A 6,000-nucleotide genomic window follows, 5' to 3' on the forward strand; every position below is an offset into this window, starting at 1 on the left:
CTTGTGACCTCTCTAGAGGCCATACCCTTGAATGGATCTTCATGAAAATTGGTCAGAATGTTCACCTTGATGATATCTAGGTCAGGTTTGAAACTGGGTCACGTGCCTTAAAAAACTAGGTCAATAGGTCAAATAATAGAAAAACCTTGTGACCTCTCTAGAGACCATATTTTCAATGGATCTTCATGAAAATTGGTCAGAATTTTTATCTTGATAATATCTAGGTCAGGTTCAAAACTGGGTCACATGAGCTCAAAAACTAGGTCACTATGTCAAATAATAGAAAAAATGACGTCATACTCAAAACTGGATCATGTGGGAAGAGGTGAGCGATTCAGGACCATCATGGTCCTCTTGTTTATTATTGACCATAGGGAAAAACCGAGACCACTTTTCTGTGGTACAACATGGATGGTACCGCCAATTTTTAGGTGTATTGTGACATATCTATGTCTTGTAAGAATTTTTTTTTCTTTTTGGTTAAATTTCTTCCCTTTGTTGTTCCTGTCCTTTGGACTTAGATATTTTTTCTGAGGACCTTCTTGTCCTCAAGTGCAATGATAACAGGTGAGCGATATAGGGCCATCATGGCCCTCTTGTTAGATTAACTTCCCTTAGTTGTTACTATAAATAACTTATATTGTAACTTTTTTATAATTGACCATAAGGAAAAACCAAGACCACTTTTCTGTGGTACAACATAGATGTTACTTACAAATTTTAGGTGTATTTTAAGGTATCTCTACCTGGTAAGGATTTTTTTTGTGGACTTAGAAAAACAATAGAATTACAAAAATTACTAAACAACCACAAAATTAAAATTCCATTTGCAAATACAGGTGCTAGTGAAAAAAAATATGCTGTAACGGGCATATATTGTGACATTCTAGCACTCTTGTTTACTTTTATGAATGGATATTCAGATAACTTGGCACAACATACTTTTACAAGTACAAAGGAATAAATGGAAAGGACAAGTGTAGACTAATTTCAGGATTATTTTCTCCAGTTCAGACTGGTGAATTGTTCTAAAATTCAGATTTGTGAACTTGGGAGAGGTTTTAAAATATCACGGTCATGTCCTGGTGAAGTTAGGGAACATTCTTTTCCTTGGAAATTTTTTACAAACATTTTAATAGTAGACTTTGTCTTCTTTTATTATATGCCCGAAGGGACGTATTATGTTATACCCCCGGTGTCCGTCTGTCTGTCCGTCCGTTAGCAATTTTGTGTCCGCTCTGTAACTCTTGAACCCCTTGAAGGATTTCAAAGAAACTTTACACAAATGTTCACCACACTGAGCTGACGTGCATAGCGCATGTTTTGGATGTCTCGTTTCAAGGTCAAGGTCACACTTGGGTGTCAAAGGTCATATCAGTTTGTTCCGTGTCCGCTCTGTGACTCTTGAACTGCTTGAAGAATTTCAAAGAAACTTGGCACAAATGTTCACCACACCGAGACGACATGCAGAGCACATGTTTCAGATGACTCGCTTCAAGGTCAGGGTCACACTTAGCGGTCAAAGGTCATATATGACTTTGCTTTGTGTATATTGCTCTGCATTGCAGTGCTCTTGTTTTTATTTGGCAGATCCCTTTTTTGTTCACATACAGTAATTTTTTTTTTTAATTACTTCCCTTTTATGTTAATATAAATAGCTTATTTTGAAACTTTTTTATTATTGGCCGTAGGGAAAAACTGAGACCACTGTTCTGTGGTACAACATGGATGGTACCTCCAATTTTTAGGTGTATTTTAACATACCTGTACCTGGTAAGGATTTTTTTGTGGACTTAGAATTTTTGTTTGAATTTCTTCCCTTTGTTGTTCCTGCCCTTTCGTCTTCAACAGTCAAGTTCTTTAAATTTTGCTGCCATCCTCTGATGTAACCCTTTGGGCTTATATTGCCCCGCTTGGCGGAGCTCTGGTTTGTTTAATTTATTCAGTTGTGCTTACCATTGGACTTATTCAAGAGAAAACTAATCATGTTGAATATGAAGTCTAGTTAATGTTGCAGATGAAAACAGCAGCAATAAATGTATTTGAAAAATAAAACAGACCCTGGTTGTTGTTTTTTTAGCTCACCTGTCACAAAGTGAGCTTTTGTGATCGCGCGGTGTCCGTCGTCCGTGCGTCCGTAAACTTTACCTTGTGACATATCTATAGGTCACATTTTTCATGGGATCTTTATGAAAATGGGTCAGAATGTTTATCTTTGTAAATTCTAGGTAAAGTTCGAAACTGGGTCACGTGCCTTCAAAAGCTAGGTCAGTAGGTCTAAAAAAAGAAAAACCTTGGGACCTCTCTAGAGGCCATAATTTTCAATGGATCTTCATGAAAATTGGTCAGAATGTTCATCTTGATTATATCTAGGTCAAGTTCAAAACTGGGTCACATGCGATCAAAAACTAGGTCAGTAGGTCAAAAATAGAAAAACCTTGTGACCTCTCTAGAGGCCATATATTTCACAAAATCTTCATGAAAATTAGTCAGAATGTTCACCTTGATGATATCTAGGTCAAGTTCGAAACTGGGTCATGTGCCTTCAAAAACTAGGTCAGTAGGTCTAAAAATAGAAGAACCTTGTGACCTCTCTTAGAGGCCATATATTTCACAAGATCTTCATGAAAATTGGTCAGAATGTTCACCTTGATGATATCTAGGTCAAGTTCGAAACTGGGTCACGTGCGGTCAAAAACTAGGTTAGTAGGTCTAAAAATAGAAAAACCTTGTGACCTTTTTAGAGGCCATATATTTCACAAGATCTTCATGAAAATTGGTCAGAACGTTCACCTTGTTGATATCTAGGTCAAGTTCGAAACTGGGTCACGTGCCATCAAAAACTAGGTCAGGTCAAATAATAGAAAAACCTTGTGACCTCTCTTAAGGCCATATTTTTCATGGGATCTGTATGAAAGTTGGTCAGAATGTTCATCTTGATGATATCTAGGTCAAGTTCGAAACTGGGTCACGTGCAGTCAAAAACTAGGTCAGTAGGTCTAAAAATAGAAAAACCTTGTGACCTCTCTAGAGGCCATATATTTCATGAAATCTTAATGAAAATTGGTCAGAATGTTCACCTTGATGATATCTAAGTCAAGTTCGAAAGTGGGTCACGTGCCATCAAAAACTAGGTCAGTAGATCAAATAATAGAAAAACCTTGTGACCTCTCTAGAGGCCATATTTTCCATGGGATCTGTATGAAAGTTGGTCTGAATGTTCATCTTGATGATATCTAGTTCAAGTTTGAAAGTGGGTCACGTGCCATCAAAAACTAGGTCAGTAAGTCAAATAATAGAAAAACCTTGTGACCTCTCTAGAGGCCATATTTTTGATGGGATCTGTATGAAAGTTGGTCTGAATGTTTATCTTGATGTTATCTAGGTCAGGTTTGAAACTGGGTCAACTGCGATCAAAAACTAGGTCAGTAGGTCTTGAAATAGAAAAACCTTGTGACCTCTCTAGAGGCCATACCCTTGAATGAATCTTCATGAAAATTGGTCAGAATGTTCACCTTGATGATATCTAGGTCAAGTTTGAAACTGGGTCACATGCCTTAAAAAACTAGGTCAATAGGTCAAATAATAGAAAAACCTTGTGACCTCTCTAGAGACCATATTTTTCAATGGATCTTCATGAAAATTGGTCAGAATTTTTATCTTGATAATATTTAGATCAAGTTCAAAACCGGGTCACATGAGCTCAAAAACTAGGTCACTATGTCAAATAATAGAAAAAACGACGTCATACTCAAAACTGGATCATGTGGGAAGAGGTGAGCGATTCAGGACCATCATGGTCCTCCTGTTTAGCTCACCTGTCACGTAGTGACAAGGTGAGCTTTTATGATCGCCCTTCGTCCGTCCATCTGTCCGTCCGTCCACAATTTCCTTGTAAACATGATAGAAACCACATTTTGTATTTGATTTTAATCAAACTTGCACACTACTTGTATGGGCATAATGTCTCTGTTCCTTTCGAAAACTGGCCAGATCCCATCATGGGTTCCAGAGTTTAAAGGGCCAAAATTTGCTATTTTTGGCTTGTGAACACAATAGAGACCACATTTTACAATCAACTTTAATAGAACTTGCACACAAATTGTATTGGCATAATATCTCGGTTCCTTTCGAAAACTGGCCAAATCCGTGATGGATGTCAGAGTTATGGCCCCTTAAAGGGCCAAAATTTGCCATTTTTGGCTTGTGAACATGATAGAGACCACATTTTGCAATCAACTTTAATAAAACTTGCACACAATTTGTATTGGCATAATATCTTGGTTCCTTTCGAAAACTGGCCAGATCCCTTCATTGGTTCAAGAGTTACGGCCCCTTAAAGGGCCAAAATCTGCTATTTTTGGCTTGTGAACAGGATAGAGACAACATTTTGCAGTCAACTTTAATCAAACTTGCACACTACTTGTATTGGTGTACTATCTCGGTTCCTTCCGAAAACTTGCCAGATCCCATCATGAGTTCCAGAGTTAAGGCCCTTTTAAAGGTCCAAAATTTGCTATTTTGGCTTTTGCAGCCATATAGACTTTATTTATGGTTTGATTTGATACAAACTTGCAAAATATCTTCAATAACAATAAATCTTGGGTTCTATGATGAATCTGTCAGATTCAGTCATAGGTTCTGGAGTTATGTCTCCCCCCCCCCCCCCCCCCCTCTGGGGGAGACATATTGTTTTTGCCCTGTCCGTCCGTTCATATGGCACACTTCATTTCCGATCAATAACTGGAGAACCATTTCACCTAGAACCTTCAAACTTCATAGGGTGGCAGGACTTATGGAGTAGACAACCCCTATTGTTTTTGGGGTCACTCCGTCAAAGGTCAAGGTCACAGGGGCCTGAACATGGAAAACCATTTCCGATCAATAACTTGAGGACCACTTGACCCAGAATGTTGAAACTTCATAGGATGATTGGTCATGCAGAGTAGATTACCCCTATTGATTTTGGGATCACTGTGTTAAAGGTCAAAGTCACGGGGGCCCGAACAAGGAAAACCATTTCCGGTCAGTTACTTGAGAACCACTTCACCCAGAATGTTAAAACTTCAAAGGATGATTGGTCATGCAGAGTAGATGACCCCTATTGATTTTGGGGTCACTCTATTAAAGGTCAAGGTCACAGGGGCCTGAACATGGAAAGCCATTTCCGGTCAGTAACTTGAGAACCACTTGAACCAGAATGTTGAAACTTCATAGGATGATTGGACATGCAGAGTAGATGACCCCTATTGATTTTGGGGTCACTCTATTAAAGGTCAAGGTCACAGGGGCCTGAACATGGAAAGCCATTTCCTGTCAGTAACTTGAGAACCACTTGACCCAGAATGTTGAAACTTCATAGGATGATTGGACATGCAGAGTAGATGACCCCTATTTATTTTAATGTCACTCTGTTAAAGGTCAAGGTCACAGGGGGCTGAACATGGAAAACCATTTCCAGTCAGTAACTTCAGAACCACTTGACCCAGAATGTTGAAACTTAATAGGATAATTGGACATGCAGAGTAAATGACCCCAAATGATTTTGGGGTCACTTGATCAAAGGTCAAGGTCACAGCAGTCCGAAACATGGAAAACCGTATCCAATTCATAACTTGAGAACCACTAGGCCCAGAATGTTGAAACTTAGTGGGATGATTGGACATGCCAAATAGGTGATCCCTATTGCAGCCAACCATCAGTGTCTCTTTGACTTTCACCCTTCTCCCCTTTTGACTTCTTGCATATACGACTATGCAGTGGGGAAGACATGCGCTTTTTTACAAAAGCATCTTCTTGTTTTATATCTGATTACCTCCCCTGATTTTAATCAAAATGGATTTATATCAATAAGTACTTATAGGACTCATTTGAAATTTCATTATTGTCATTAGTTGGACTCAGACAATCAGTGTAGATAACTATGGACTAATTTTATGTCAAATTACCTCCCTTTATTTCAAATTAAAACGGGTATTTCTCCGTAATTAATGAAGATAC

Source organism: Mercenaria mercenaria, chromosome 3 (genome assembly GCF_021730395.1).
Source record: "Mercenaria mercenaria strain notata chromosome 3, MADL_Memer_1, whole genome shotgun sequence".
Classification (NCBI taxonomy): domain Eukaryota; kingdom Metazoa; phylum Mollusca; class Bivalvia; order Venerida; family Veneridae; genus Mercenaria; species Mercenaria mercenaria.